The 16674-nt window shown below is 35.9% G+C and overlaps 1 protein-coding gene across 2 annotated transcripts in view; it reads right to left on the bottom strand.

The window, feature by feature from the left end:
- Nucleotides 1-14404, bottom strand: part of LOC113055864 (receptor-type tyrosine-protein phosphatase epsilon-like) — a 64916-nt gene extending 50512 nt beyond the window's left edge. For both annotated transcript variants that reach the window (XM_026222236.1, XM_026222239.1), the window contains exon 1: nt 14260-14404. The gene's annotated coding sequence lies outside the window, so the exon portion shown is untranslated. The remainder of the gene's footprint in view (nt 1-14259) is intronic.
- Nucleotides 14405-16674: the final 2270 nt, after the last annotated feature.

Here is a 16674-nt window from a genome sequence, read left to right as displayed (position 1 = left end):
TCATTATTTGTTAATCAGAATAGAGCAACTAGGATAGCAAAATCCGGCAATTCAAATAGATTGTAATAATGGGGTGTTACGGTTTGGTCTGTAAATATATATACAGTACAGACCAAAAGTTGGACACACCTTCTCATTCAAAGAGTTTTCTTTATTTTCATGACTATGAAAATTGTAGAGTCACACTGAAGGCATCAAGGGCTATTTGAGCAAGAAGGAGAGTGATGGGGTGCTGCACCAGATGACATGGCCTCCACAGTCACCAGACCTGAACCCAATCCAGATGGTTTAGGGGTGAGCTGGACCACAGACAGAAGGCAAAAGGGCCAACAAGTGCTAAGCATCTCTCGGAGAACTCCTTCAAGACTGTTGAAGACCATTTCAGGTGACTACCTCTTGAAGCTCATCAAGAGAATGCCAAGAGTGTGCAAAGCAGTAATCAAAGCAAAAGATGGCTACTTTGAAGAACCTAGAATATGACATATTTTCAGTTGTTTCACACTTTTTTGTTATGTATATAACTCCATATATAATTCCACATGTGTTAATTCATAGTTTTGATGCCTTCAGTGTGAATCTACAATTTGCATAGTCATGAAAATAAAGAAAACTATTTGAATGAGAATGTGTGTCCAAACTTTTGGTCTGTACAGTATATATATATACACTGCCTTACAAAGCAGCTCCCTATGTAGTCTATTAACAGCTCCCTAGGTTTTGCAACCAAGCAAACATATTTTTAGTCATCCTTCAATGCTTTGCGCAATCTCTGCCACTGTACCCCACAAACATTTAATTGTTGCGCCATTCAAATAATGTCATCTTTCAATACAATTTAAAACCTGTTAAAGGGAATCAATTTGGCACACAACAGTGAAATGTCATTTGGTTAATTGTAATATCTGTAAATCATAAACCAAGTCAGGGGCATGACAGGACTCCAGCAGTATGAAAAACAGACATACACTATTACGTTGCACAAAATAACACAGCAAGTAATCACGTTTAAAAACAGTTATCTTTCAATGACCCAGGCAGGAGGCGGATGGTGCTCTTATCAGAGTTCTTGCCCTTTAGGCCATTTGTTACGAGAAACAGACTCTGATGTAATGTGATAGTAAGCATGGATCCACCCTTTTTGGACTGCACTCTTTTCCTGCTTCATAGTGTGGATGTAAACAAATAGTGACACACACTGCAGAGCTGTTATTATGTGTGTGTATACGTTTAAGCGGGGGTCGACAGGGCATCAACCGCTTCCGTTCCCCAGGGCCAACTGATCTGTCGGCCTGTTTCAAGATGACAGAAAATCATTTCAAATCCATCAAGCTTCAAAAGGTCACAAGTTTAATGTTGCTGTAAGTGAATTCTTCTGAGAGCAGAAGCTGGAAAAATTTGGTCTCTATCTAGAGTCTGTGAGGAGTTCAGTTTACAGACAATTTCAGATCTAGAGGGTCAATGGAATAAAACACAGATACTATGTCACTTCCACCACTGAAGGATCACTTTTGAATCGATAAACGTGGATAATCATCTATATTTAGCTTCACAGGCATTCACTGATACAGCATTGATTGGTAAAAGGTGTGCTCGGATTTCATGAGTATTGATTACACTATCAATAAAAAATAAAGCCAACATTAAATTTTTAAAAGGTGATGCATGCACTTCTTATAAATAGCTTATTTCCACCACATAATAAAAAAGTTAAAAGGTCATTGCGACTTTTTACCTCATCATTGTTCAGCATAGTGAGTAATATATAATTTTGAGTTTATAACTTGCAGTTCTGACTTTTGTCTCGCAATTCAGATTTTTTCCCCCTCATAACTGCAATTAATATATACTGTAGTTGCGAGTTTATATCTGAGTTTACATCTCACAATTCTGAATTCTTCCTTTAGAAATGCAACTTATATAAAAACACTATGATTTTTGCATTGCAAAAATAAGGACATATAGGACATACAGCATATACGCTTTTTTCGAACTCAGCTAGTGCTTGCCGTTTTTGAGAGAATTACACTATAGTTGTCCCTGCATATTAAGCTAAGATAGGAGAAAGCATTTAACACAAAACAACATTTGCCCATAATAATTAAATTGTAATTTAAAAGCAGAATCCATCACAAGCAGGACCAGAAATATTGTAAATGTAATGAAGAATAATACAAATCAAGGTCAAAAGTCCCCAGCAAACCTGATTAGATTTTTTTTTTACTCCAATTTAACTCGCCATGCAGCAGGACTGAAAGTCAAGGTGATGAAATGCATCACTGGGTCATCACGTCTGTTGAGGTGTTAAAAAGGCCCGTCCATGTACAGTTCATCACTTTCTAATGAAAGATCAAATGTGCAGAAAAGAAGCTTTGCATGAAGTCATCAAATTAACATACTTTCTGATCATTCAGTATGTTTTATCTACATTTATTATAAGGCTGGGCACTCCGAAGTGACAGCAATGACCCACAGTCAGGGTAGATGCAGTATTTAATTTCTTGTCTTCTGTATATACACAGCCATTCAAAAGTTTGGGATCAGTAAGATTTTTAATGCTGTTTAAAAGAAGCTTACTATGCTCATCAAGACTGCATTTATTTGATCAAAATACAGAATAAGAAAAAAAACTGTATTATTTTGAAATATTCTTGCAACTTAAAATAATGGTTTTCTGTTTCAATATACTTTAAAATATATATTTTCTTTGCTGTGATGCAAAGCTGAATTTTCATCAGCCATTACGCCAGTCTTCAGTGTCACATGATCCTTCAGAAATAATTAATATGCATGCACATGAAGGCAACTTTTAGTGCAATAAGATCTGTGGCATGACAAACTGTGTTGTCTGATTCTGTCAAACTTGCTGAAGTGATTACACTTCTTAAACTTCCTCCATGAAATTAAATTGTGAAAATGTAGGGTATGCAGTGCAAAGTCTGGTTAAATGGCTCACTGATCTTGTCTGGAAGTTGTCTGGATCACTGGAGCACAGAGGAAAGAAATCACAGAAAGGGTTTAATAACTCCAACTGAGGTGTTTTCCTAAAACCCCAGATAAAATATGAATCTCTGTCTCGGCACCAGGAAAGTGCAAATCAAAACAGCTTCGACTCTGTGTGCCAATTCAGATGTGGAGTGTGTATCTTAGACCAGATCGATACCTGCTTCGTAAACAGCTTCTTGACTAAACTTGTCTGCATTGCTGCAAATAAAACAACTATAGAGCAGAATCACTAAATCACTTGACCAACTTTGGTTTTAGCCACCCAAAGCCTTCATAAAGGTGAAAATCATAACAAGACTAAAATAATGTGATACTCTCATGTTATGAAATGCATACATTATAAGTCTATAACATGTCATAATGATTTCACGACCATTTTTCACAAAACATGCATTTTTGGAGGAAAATTATTTATGCACTAATTCCCACTCTACTGTCAAACGTTACCTAACATACTTTCAGTTCTTCCGTCTGATATGAGGTTTCAATTCCTTTTGTGATGAGTCTAAAAGATTTCTCTGTGTAGAGACTCAAAAGACCTGCTTTGAGAATCTGTACATGGCAACCAAGAACAAAACGACTGACAGAAATAAGTTTATACTTGTGTTTTGGTATACCTTGAAACCCTTTAAGGTCTTCTACACTCAGTGCCATATAAAGCCCGTGCAAATGAAAGTCAGTCTAAAAATTCCTCTTCATCCTATGGGAATAAGATCTACAAGCCGCACCCCTGGGTCACATCGTTTCATCTCGCAGAGGATCGCTGGGGAACGAGATTGTGCTGAAATTAACAGCAGCTGCGACTTCAATCACTTCAACTCTTGAGTCGAGGAACAATAAGCAAGAGCTCTGCTTGTGTGGGCTCATTTAGTTTGCCTCATTCCAAGCTGAAAATGATGCACCATGCTGTTTTAAAAGTAACGTTGGGTCCGAGGAGACACACCCTACAGTTTCCCCAGCCAGTTTGCTTCAGGAAATGACGGGCATGGGTCAATTTTAACAACAAATCCTGCCAAAAGCAACAGAAAAGCCCCTGTATTGACAGCAGAACAACCACACAAAGACTTAAGAAAAACAGCAGGAATGGGACAATAATGAACTTCTTTCCATAAGACTACATGACTAAGATCCCCTGTTAAGCCATATCTGCTAAATGTGGTGCATTCATGGAACTAAAAACCTGTTACCCCCTCCAGAGAGCCCTGGACAGGGCAGACAGTGGTGGTACTTGATACTGCTGACTAGCTCGGTGTTGTGTCTAGACCTAAACTAAATCTGGACTTAGCATCAACCCAACATGATCGTGAGTAACACAGTTGAGTCAGATGCTCTGCAGGAACAACTGAACTCTTTCAGATCGTCTGGAATTAGTTTAATACAGCTGATTTAACTGCATTTATTAGGTATGGCAATATTTAGGAAAATGCAGCTCAAATAGCCATGGCATGGCACAAACAATAGCAAAGGTCATGGGTTTGATTCCCAGGGAATGCATGAACGAACAAAATGTAATGTAATGCAAGTCATTTTAGATAAAATTGTTTAAAAAAAGTAAAGAAATGTAGTACAGTGTGGTGTTAGCAACATTAAGTAATGTGTTCAATTCCCAAGGAAAAATGAGAATAACAACTTCAAGGTGATGGGTTTGATTCCCAGGGAATGCATGAACTGAAAAAATATATAAATGCACAAATATAAATGGAAAAATATTGCAGTCATTTGAGAAGAAAAATGTTTTATGTTCAAAGACACAAAATCGTCGCTGGTGCAAAATTGTGTGAAAATAACAGCATAAAAAAAAGTTGTTTATGTGCATTTTAAAAATGTAATCTGTATCCATCCATTTTTAATATAATACCAAAAGAGTTGCGTACACTATGGGGATGTAAATCCAGCACAAGGTCACATTGCTATGAAACTTTCAGTTAAAAATGCTGACACACAGATTCCTCAGCTCAGAAGCTTGAAACATCATCTCACAGGGCAAACCAGAACTGAAAAACATCCTTACAGAAAAAAATAAATAAATAAATAAAATCATGCAATTATCATACCAAGGGAGGGATCATGTTTACTGCACAAATGTTTATATTTAGATGTTCAGTGATATCAGCTGAACAAATGAAGGATACAGTTACCAACGCTTAGAAATCTTTCTAAGTCCAACTGCTTTTAACATTAGCCAAAGATGTAAATATAGAAGCAAAATTGCAAATATGCACTACCGTTCAAAAATCTGGGGTCAGTACGATTTTTGAATAGGAAAATTAATACTTTTAATACTTCAGCAAGGATAAAATAAATTGATCAACAGTAATGTTAAAAAAGTCTTATATTTCAAATGAATGCTGTTCTTTTGATCTTTCCATTCATCAAAGAATCCTGGGAAAACATAACAGGGTTTTAGCTCAAATATGAAGCAGCAAAACTGTTTTAAACATTGATTATATTGAATAAAAAGAAATGTTTCTTAAGCATCAAATTAGGATATTTCTGAAGGATGCCTGTATTCAGCACTGAATCACGGGAATAAATTATATCTTAGAATATATACAAAAAGAAAATCGTTTCTTTTATTGTAATAATATTTCATGATATTGCTGTTTTATGTTTGATCCAACAATTGCATTCTTAGTGAGCATGAGATAATTATTTCAAAAACAAACAATCTTAGACATCCCAAACTTTTAAATAGTAGTGTTTCTGTATGTGCTTGTATACTGGAGCCTTAGTGAAGACGTCTTGAACAAACGCTAGTTCATTTAGACAGAAAAGCATTCTTTCAGATGACTGGACCTCCCCTCCCAGCCTGCAGACAGACTGAACACATTATCATTATTATGATTATATTTTCCCCATGGCACACTGAGGCTCCTGCAGGACGGATGATGAGGGATGGGCTTGTTTTAGCACTTTGCACATCAGAGAATAACATGTTTTACATCATGCAAAAAAAAAGAAAAAGGCAATCAGAAGAACTGAGCCTGAAGCCTTTAGAATTTGTGCTGTATTGAAATGCTCATTGCCTTTCTAACCTACATATTGTTAGCATGCTATGTTTTTTTTACACATACTCAACACATTTTTTGACTTCTTTTGAGGCTCTTCTTAGCTAGGCTGTACTCTTAGGTGTACATACATAAAATAGCTACTTATTAGTAACCAAATGCAAGTGCACTTGTGATTTCTGCTATGAGCCACTGTAAATCGCACTAAACACAGCTAACCAGTTTCAAGACCAGTCCTAGGATTTTCAGGGTCACTAGATATTGCTGTAAATATTCTAGAAGAATATTTCTCCCATTTTATTTCCTTTCAGGCAAAAATAATAACGTGAGCCACACGATCAGTTATCATGTCAGTAGCACAAAACGTCTGTAACATGCAAGTCATTAACTACATCCTAAATAATTACTAAACTATTCTGGAGAGCCTAAACTGATTAGCATAACCATCTGATCACTGGTTAATGGCCCAATTCAACAAATTGCTGTTTTACAAGTTGTTTCCTTGCCTGAAACCATTATGATAATAAGTAGCACAATAGAGAAGACAAACCACACTTCAGGGAGGACACAGAGTTGCTAATATCAGACAACTATGTAAATGAGTGAGCGTTTAAAGGCTGAAATGTCAAGCCAGAATGCACACACAGCTTGACTTCATAGACAGACAGAGAAAGCAAGCTGTTTAGGTCAGTGCCAATCCATCATGGCTCAGAGCATTAGTCTTGTAGGTACATCTATATTTGTGAACAAATGAATAGAAAGACAAATTAGGTATAAAATTAGAATATAGAGATTATGTTACACGTTGCAAACTGCATGCACAACTCATTTCACTTTTATAACAACTATTTTCTGCTAAAAACTGAATATAACAAGAATTAGGGAGGGCTACATTTATTTATTAGATCCATTGAAAATGGGCGTTACATAAAATAAAATACAATCTGACCTCAATTCAGTTCAATTAAATTTTTTATTCACAATACACCTCGTTTCAAAGCAGCTTTACAGAAAATACACTTCAATTTAGAGTGATACGTGAAGTGAATGTGTCCAAGTAATGTTAATTTCACTAATAAAGAGTTCAAGATAATAGAATCATACACTTAGCTAACATGAATTAATGAGAAAATATAACTGTTTTATGGAAAAATATAATTTTTAGAAGAAAAAAAAAACTGCATGAAGAGCCACCCCTAAATATAATGTCAATGGAACATAACACTTTGCACGGAAACATACAAATGGATTGCATGAATTAATTTGCATTAATCACCAATTTGGCAAAATGTAAAACAGTTAAGAACTGCTGTGAAGTTTTGACAATGTTCCTTTTTTGTATTTACTAATGACCCAAAAGTTACTCATTCTCAGGCCATACAAATAGTAGATTGTTTTGCTCATCAGAACAGATTTGGAGAAATATAGCATTCCATCACTGGTTCACCAGTGGATCCTCTTCAGTGAATGGGTGCCGTCAGAATGAGAGTCCAAACAGCTAATAAAAACATCACAATAATCCACACCATTCCATCAATTAACATCTTGTGAAGCAGGAAGCAAATCCATAATAATTCTGGATAAAAATACAGATAAGGTATATAATGCTTCTCTCGATTGATTGGTTTCTTACAGACACAAAGATTTTCAATTCACTAGACATTAATTGATGGAGTGGTGTGGAAAACTGTGATGTTTTTATCAGCTGTTTGGACTCTCATTCTGACGGCACCCATTCACTGCAGAGGAGCCATTGGTGAACAAGTAAACATTTTAATAAACTACTACAAAGACTACTAACATGCACCAACAAACCCATGCATTAATAGTCCACAACATTTAGAAAGCAAACAGGGTCAATTCTGATATCTGTTCACTCCAAAAAGGAGTTGAATGTGAGATGCTTTTTACTCGGCTTGAGGTCTGTAAGGAAGCTTTCAGCTCTTAGTGTTTTGACGGGGCCAAACCCTGAAAGAGTTGTCCTTTGAACTGTGAGTTATTAGAGCAGATATGAAAACAGTCAGCGTAATACATCACATTAAAAGTGCCTGAGGGCAACCCCGCTGATCTGCGAGTAATTAGGATACACAGCTCTCGATCTCCCTCCCTCTACATCTGAATGAACAGACTCAGAATATGCAGTCTTTGCAAAGACCCTGTTAAGTGCATCCTTCAATGCTCTAGAACAAATCCACTTTGTATCGCACTGAAAGCTACAGCGCTTCAGAGATAACATGCTAGTGTGTCTAACCCGCCGCCTCTGAGAGCAGAAAAGCTTACTCCATCATTTCAGTATCAGGAGGCTGGAATTAAACCACTCAGGAGAGCTGACTTTACTTTGAACATCTCGTTGTCTGTGGCTCTCTGTCTTGACGTACATGACTAATCTACAAAAAGACAAAGAATGCTCTATTTTAAGCAGGTACTCTCTTGTGCCTTCATGTGAAAAGCAGGACTGTGACATTCAGTCATGCGTAGTGCACGGTTAGATGTTAAAGTGCAATGAAATCACATCAAAGTATGACACTGAAATACTCCATGTGTGAATGATTTCTAATAAGACACCAAATGTCACTGGTCAATGTACACTGTATGGAAAAGAGCAATTTGGACATTCTTCTAAATATCTCTATTGTTGTACCACTGAATTTAAAAAAAGAAAAGCATTACAGGTTTGCAACGATATGTGGGCCAGTAAATCATGTAAATTTTTATTTGCGGGGAAAGCCATTCTTTTGAAATCTGTTAAAACATCTTGATTGTGGTATCACCAGATTCTGTTTTTGTTCGGGAATCTCATGCATATTTGCACAAACTTGAAGTATGTGTACATCTGTGTGTACATACGGGCTGGTGTGAACTGTGGAGGACAGCACCAAAACTACAGTCTCTCTAGGAGTGGTGTGTGACACTGGCTTTCAGTTCGCACAATGTACAAACAGCCAGGGAGAAGATGTCATAGTGCACTCCACCCTGCATGCACACACACATACACACACACACACACATGCAGTCTTTCATCCAAATACTTCTCACAGAGGAACTGGGGCAAATATGTAGAGCCAGGCACACAGACGAATGAAGCCATGAGATCATCATGCGATCACATTTCAAAGGTGAACTAGCCTGCAGCTCTGTCTCTGTCTTTGGATTCAGAGAGAGGTCATCATGGCTTGATTCTCACAGTGAGACTCTCTTGACTCACAAACACACGTTACATGTCTCAGGCCCGAGATAATGTTCGGATTCATCAAGATATCAGTGATGCTAGATCCCATGCGATGGAACAAACATGTTGAGCAAATCTTGCTGTATCCTTTAAACAAATATTTGGGGCAAGTACGATTCTTTTGTGAAAGAAATTAGTAATTTCATTCATCATGGATGCTATAAATTTACCAAAAGTGTCAGTAAAGACATTTATAATGTTACAAAAGATTTCAATTTTAAATAAATGCTGTTCTTTTGAACTTTCTATTTATCAGATAGTCCTGAAAAATCATGTGCCATTCAGTTTCCACAAAAAAATATGAATCAGCTCAACTGTTTTCAAAAATGATAGTAAGAAATGTTTCTAGAGCAGCAAATCAGAATATTAGAATGATTTCTGATGGATCATGTGACACTGAAGACTGGCGTAATGATGCTGAAAATTCAGCTTTGATCACAGAAATAATCTACATTGTAAAATTTGTTCACATAAAAAAAATCGTATTTTAAATTGTAATAATATATTAAAATGTTTTTAAATGTAAAATGTTTTTACTGTATTTTAATCGAATAAATTAAGCAATAACATAACATTAAAAAAAACTGGTATATATTCTTTTTTTTTTTTTTTTTAATGCTATAAGATTTTTGATTTGGACAAATATTTAAATTGTACTCAAATGTTAAAAGCCCTACGATCAACTAAAGCTTTTTTGTTTGGGTGCACAAGATAAAGATATGTGGTGGTAAATGCATATTGCCCCTCATATATCTGGGCAGCTGGTAATGATATGACATCACTGGCTCTTCCCCTGACAGCTCAAATTCAATCCAGATCTCCTTGCTGTCAATTCCACCAGACACAACCCAAGAGAATCGCTCACATCTCTTCCTGTTCATCTCTGAAACAACGCTGATTTTCAAAGCAGTATGAGAGACACGAGATCTCTTTAATCTTGATTGTTTCTTAATGAGATTACATGGCGAGCAAATGGAAATTTCTGCTAAAGAAAAATACACCAATAATCTCATGCATTTCCTAGAGAGGACATAAACTCGAACTCAAATTCGACATATATCAACGTGCAATCAAAATCAGACACTTCAATATGAACTCAACATTTTCTCTGATAAAATGATCTGAGATGTTAAAATGGTAGTAATTATAAAAGCACATCTTTTGAACAAGAAATCTTGCACAGTATAGTGTAAATAAAATCAGAGAATAATCAAATAAGATGAATAATGCATGTTTATATAATATATATAAAACATTTTTGATGTAAAAACTTGCATCATGCTGTTTGGCTGATTTGGATCAATTTTCAGGATCAAATGGTCAAATAAATATAATTATTATAATTCAATCCGTAATCATTTTAATTAAAGATTAATATAATTCAATTTAAATTAAAAAATTATTATTTCTCATCACTCATAAGTATTTATAGGAGAAACAAAGCTGATACCTGAATGAATAACTGAAACTCCATGAATGAGCCATGAATGATCCTCCATTATGTCAACAAAGCATCCTCTGAGAAATAAACCTGTCCTCTGGGACGTCCCACATGCGTTTACAGCCAAACACCAGTTCCTCTAAAAGAGCTCAGACAGACAGCTTGTAGCCTCCCATCATAACAGTAAAAACAACTGCACACAGATTTACATAGATCACATAGTCACCCACTAACCACTTGCTGATTACACACCTCAAATATTCCAAGAATCTGCGAGTCTGGGACACGTGCGTCTGCACCTTATCTGCGTGTGAGTCACAGCAGGCCTCGAGTGTGAGACGTGCCAGGTACATCCGTGAGGTGGTGTTTGCACAGCTGAGTAACAGGGATCTCAGAGACAAGCGGCCCAGATGCTGCCACACCCTGTCAAACACACAGTCCTCACCCGCCCCCATAAAGCCATTACAACTCCAACCACTTCCTGAAGCTCTTCTACTGACACACAAACTGATGGGCACCAGATGTGTCTATCAGAAGAGGTTAATATAGTGTTCTCATATTCCATCCTTGACTGCAAATTCAGTTACCAAGTTACTAGTTGTCATTAAACTATTGCTCATAGTTAAAGTTGACATTAAGGATTCAAGTTTGGCATGATTCCTGCACCATTTGTGTTACAGAAACCATTTACATTCACTTTTACATAGATTTATAACCAAAGGAGAGCATATAGAGAGCAAAGCAACCACTTGGAACACCTAGCAATGACCAAAAACTTTGGAGCAACCACTCAGAGCATGCTACCAATGCACTGACAACCACCAAAAATACCATGAAGAGCAATGACCAAAGAACCACCTGGAACACCTTAGTAATAGTGACCAATCAGAACATAGCAACAAGATGGCAAGACCCTATCAAACAAACACAAAAAGTAAACATCCAGTTTATCATAATACTTCTAGAGCAGTGTTTTTGTTAATTGACATAAAGCTAAACTAAATTATAATTAGACGAAAAATGCTAAAAAATGCTGCCTTGTTAAATAACCAAAAATAAATTGAGAAAGGCAATAAGATAAATTACTAAATTACTCTAACTTAATTACAAAAAAATAAATATAAATATTTTAAAATAATAATAATAATAATAATAATAATGAAAACAACAAATAACAAAATAACTAAAACTTATAATACATTTAAATAAAACTAAAATAACACCATTCTACAGTTGCAAATTTATTTAAATTGGTATGTATCATTTGTTTGGGAAAACTATCTAAACTACTATTTATTTATTTTAAAAAAAATGTATAAATAAAAATTTTATAATAATCACGCATAATATTAATAATAAATAAAAATATACCGACACAAAGTAAAAGTATCATTAGATTTATGATATCCACTTTAGTATTCATCACACTAAAATCTGCTATCATATACTAATATCCTATAGGAGAAAAGATTGAGTAATTCTGAATAAAAGACCCCATTCTTTGGCTTGTGGGTATTCTATTCTCCTGTTGTGGCAACCCAATAACCAACTTAGTTTTAAAGAGACTATGGTTTAGTTTTTACGACTTAAAATTTGACAGCTAAACATTGTAAAAATTGCTTGTAAATCCATATTTTACTGCGCTTTAAGAAACTACTGCAACATCATTTTACATAAATGAAGGACCGGACGAGAGAAGAAAGAGAGAGCATAGAGGTTCTGGTTTCCTCACATGTAGGAAGTTGCCTGCTGTCTGTCTTTACTTTCCTGCGTTTGAACATACAAGAATAGCCAAGAGTTCCAGTAAATGAACACATGCCCAAACAATGTCCTGGATCTCCTGGCCATCAGGACACAAACACTGCTTAGAGCAAACTAAAACACATTTCAGATAGCAGTTGCTTTGCTTAGTTTACTGGGTTAAGAAATACCATGCTTTTACACAAAGAATTTTAAAGAGAAGCATATTTTAATTCCAACAGCTCTTACTAGAGAATGTGATTCCAATCACTTCATTTAGAAATCTCTCTTAATTCTCTCAATAACAGAAGCAAACAAACTTCAATCCTGCTAATGAGCCTTTTTCGTCTGCTTCCTGATCATTTTGCCTGGCACACTTTCCACAAAGCGCCAGGCCTTTTTTCTGACCCTGACAGATCTAACTATCGCCCAACAAATAATCAGTTTCACCCACTAAACTGCAACAGTTTTGGACCAATTAGCACCTATTTTTACCCACATCAGAAAAAATAATTATTATTAAAAAATGTATCTGCTTCAAAGAGAATGTGAAATGCAATGACACCAATGAGAACGCACAACACAGCACGACAAAACTACCGACATCATCTGTAACTTGCATTTAACAAAAATGCATTCACATCTCTAAGCCTCTTCTTGTCAATAAAGCCTGACTTGTATTTAACCCACAATATTCCTTTAAATTATTGAAAGAAATGAAAACCTGGAGATCTGAACGACTTGAAATGGCATTCCTATTTTCCTCTGAGCCAGATTACAACTATTTGTTAAAATCTCAATAGATTTTCACACGTATGGATGATTTTGAAGATGTTATTTTATGGTAAATCCTGATTTCCTAAAACTTTTGACATTTGACTGCGTTTGTTAATTTTATAAGCGCATTGCAGCTGAAAACATGATGTACATAAAAGGTTTTTATTGCTTTGCTCAGCATGATCAAAACAGGTCATATTATTTTTGCAAATCAGCAGATTCTATTCACAATAAAAATTTAAACCAGATTCAAAGCATGCACTCATTTATGACTAACATGGCTGCAGTTACCAGAGGCTGATAATTAATTAAAGTGATTTATTTAAAGTGCACACAATATGTCTATAACTAAACTGCACTCATAATGTAAATGAGTCAGTGAATATTTTTACTTATTGAAAAAATAACTTCTTGAATATACGTGCACATCTCAACATCATCATCAAGAGTGATGTGAAACAGACTGAGACGCACTGCTGCAGAAATACATTTGGATCTAGATTCTAATTCTGTGTCTAACCTCGGTTCTAGTTTTAGTTCTAGTTCAGTCTCTTGGTTCTGATTCTAAATCTGTCTGTGCTGTGAAAGACACCTACGCTCCCGAGGACCGCATGCATGGCATTCCTCTCCTCCGCGTGCTCACTTTGCAGATCTGCATGGATGAGAGTCAACAGAGAGTCCCACAGAGCCTTTCCTAAAACTACCGTTTCATTCCGTGCCCACAGCTCGCTCCACTAACCCAAATTTACGAAGAAACCTACAGATCACCCGGGTTACCAACACAGCCAATGCGCTCCATCAATCCCTGAGATCCTCTCTTTACCACGCACGCACACACAAACGCTTCTAAAAAAGATGAACTGAACACGTTACAGAAAACAAACCAATCTCCCAGGAGATGTTTGCATGCTAGTATATATATGGGTAAATCAGACGCACAGGAGCGCACAGCTCCGTTACGCGCTCCGGCGCACTGAAAAAACAACAACATTCCTACACATGTGCCACATTGTGAATACTGCAGTTTGTATTCAGAGTAAACACCCTCATCATTATCTTACCGTGAACTCCAACAATCGCACGGATGATTAGGTTATGATCCGGAGGTCGGGAGCGCAGAACGCGCCGGGCGGCTGGTGAAAGCTGACAGCTACTGCTGTTGGAGGAGGTGGAAACTGGAGGATTTGTGTTGATCTGCAGATTTACTCCCCTGTCAGGGGCTCACCCGCTTTTCTTGCGTTTTCTGTGTGTTTAGAGCCGCCTGGCGACCATTTCTGGAAGTAGACGAACAAGTGAGCGAGTGTCCAAAGGAAACCTAATGCAGATTTTTTTCATGACAGATACAGGTATCTTCCTCCAGGGGGCGCGCAGTGGCTCAAAATGCTGGATTCATTCATTGAAATCCATTAAAATCACAGGAATGTTTTTTTTTTGGAGATATTTACAAAAAAAATGTGATGCTGGTATGGTTCTAGTTCTAGTTTTTCCAGTTTCTAGGTTTGGATGTAATAATGTCTTCAACATTTGGATAGGGTTCTAATGCTGTATGCATAAATATATATAATTTATGTATGGTTTAATTATTATTTTAGTTCCGCCTCTAACTCTTTTTAAGTTCTGTCTCTATCTCAAGGTCTGCTGATTCTCCAACTATTAGCTACTTATACTGTCTAGTTCTGGTTTTGGTTATTTAATATGAATTTCTGCTCTTTGTTTCTAGTTCTGTCGTTGTTTTATTTAATTTGAAGGATCTGTAGTGGAAATGGCTCATCCAGTAATCACAAACGCCTGTGATTGGTTCATCCAGAGTAGCGCTAAGAAAAAGAACAGATGCCACGTGATCAGCAAAGCTCCACCGCTTTTTCAACAGAGGTCTGAACGATAATTTATACTTGAGTAGTTACATAAAAAAAGCCCCGCCCATTTTATACTACTCTTTCATTCTATGTACCATTCTACACTTGATTCTGTTTTTTTGTTTTGTTTTACAGCATCTGTTCAGCACAGCAGTTATAAAGACTGTTTTATTAAATGCATTAAACGTAATTAAATCATCATTAGCACCAATACAAACTGAAAAATGAAAAACAGTTATGTAAAATAATAACTAAGTAGAGATAAATAGTAAAAACAAATCAAAATTATTAAAGATTTAAATTAGTTTAATGATTAATATAATCGCAGATTTATGTTTATACATCACATCAGTAGGCTATACAATAATGACGTCACAATTATGTTTTCTCAGATTTAATGAAATACAAAAGGATGTCAAACACTAAGAGTGAGGCAAACGTTTAGAAACGACGTGAAATGAAAACGGTTTTGTTTTTAAGCTTTATCTTTGAGAGTCTGTCAGATCTTCACCTGATATAGTGACCTGAAATACATTCAGCTGGACAAAAGAAGAGGCCTAACGGAGCACAGCTGAGTAAATCTAACCTTCATTACTGTGTTTGAGTATTTCAGACTCATTGTTGTAGGTTAGGGGGTGATAATGCTGGATGGTGTTTCCTCGGCGCTGTTGAGATCTCTGACGATGGTTGTGTTTTCAGTCGTGGCACTGTACTGTATGTCCTCTCTCTATATGACAGGATCTCCTGTATTTCCTCATGCTCCTCTGTTTTTCTTTGGAAATAAACTTAATTTACTTTAAGAAGTAAAAAAAAAAAAAAAAAAAAAATGAAATACAAAAGGCGCCATCTGCTGGTTAAAATATCACATATTTTTAATTCATTTCTAAATTTTTATTTTACAGTTTTGTATTGTTCTGGTAGGCTTTATCCATAAAACAAACTCATTCTGATCCTATTATCTCTGTTTGTAAGTGCATTGATTCTGGGTGTGTTGTAAGATTCTTGGTGATACGGTATCACTGCAAAATGGACCTTGGACATAATTTAAAGCATCACACCAAATAAATAAATATAGCATTCAGGAAATACAAAACATTTATGTAATATAAACATGTTTTCTGACCTATGATGAGTTTTTGATGTAACTAATATAGATATAAGTTTATTCTTTTAAAGGTTTAAAGTTATCTAATGAGCTAAATGCAACATGCTGTACTTTTTGATTTAATCTGCCTTTTTCTTTTGCATTCTTTTGAAATGTATGTTCATTGTCATTACAAAATCAACCTACAAAATCATCTTTAAATAAAGTTTTAAACTAATTTAAAATGTATATTCGTTTGAAAAGAATAAATATTATATCTTAGATTCATGAACATTGCTGCTGTTGTCATATTAATTATGACTGTTAAGATCTTAAATGTTATGCCCAAGGCCATCATTGCATGTGTGTGTGCCTTGTGGTAAAATTATAAGACTCGGGAAATGGCTCCAGTAACGCCAGTCTTGGTTACACTTCAGCAGTTAATGATTTCTCAATCTTCTCTTTCTGAACAAACCCACGTCACTCTCTTTATGATATTGTGCGCTCCAATAAAAATGCCATGAAAACATGAGCAG

The sequence above is a fragment of the Carassius auratus genome, chromosome 37 (assembly GCF_003368295.1).
Source record: "Carassius auratus strain Wakin chromosome 37, ASM336829v1, whole genome shotgun sequence".
Lineage (NCBI taxonomy): Eukaryota > Metazoa > Chordata > Actinopteri > Cypriniformes > Cyprinidae > Carassius > Carassius auratus.
Note: the sequence above shows the minus strand (reverse complement) of the source record. Positions and strands in the feature narration are given on the sequence as shown.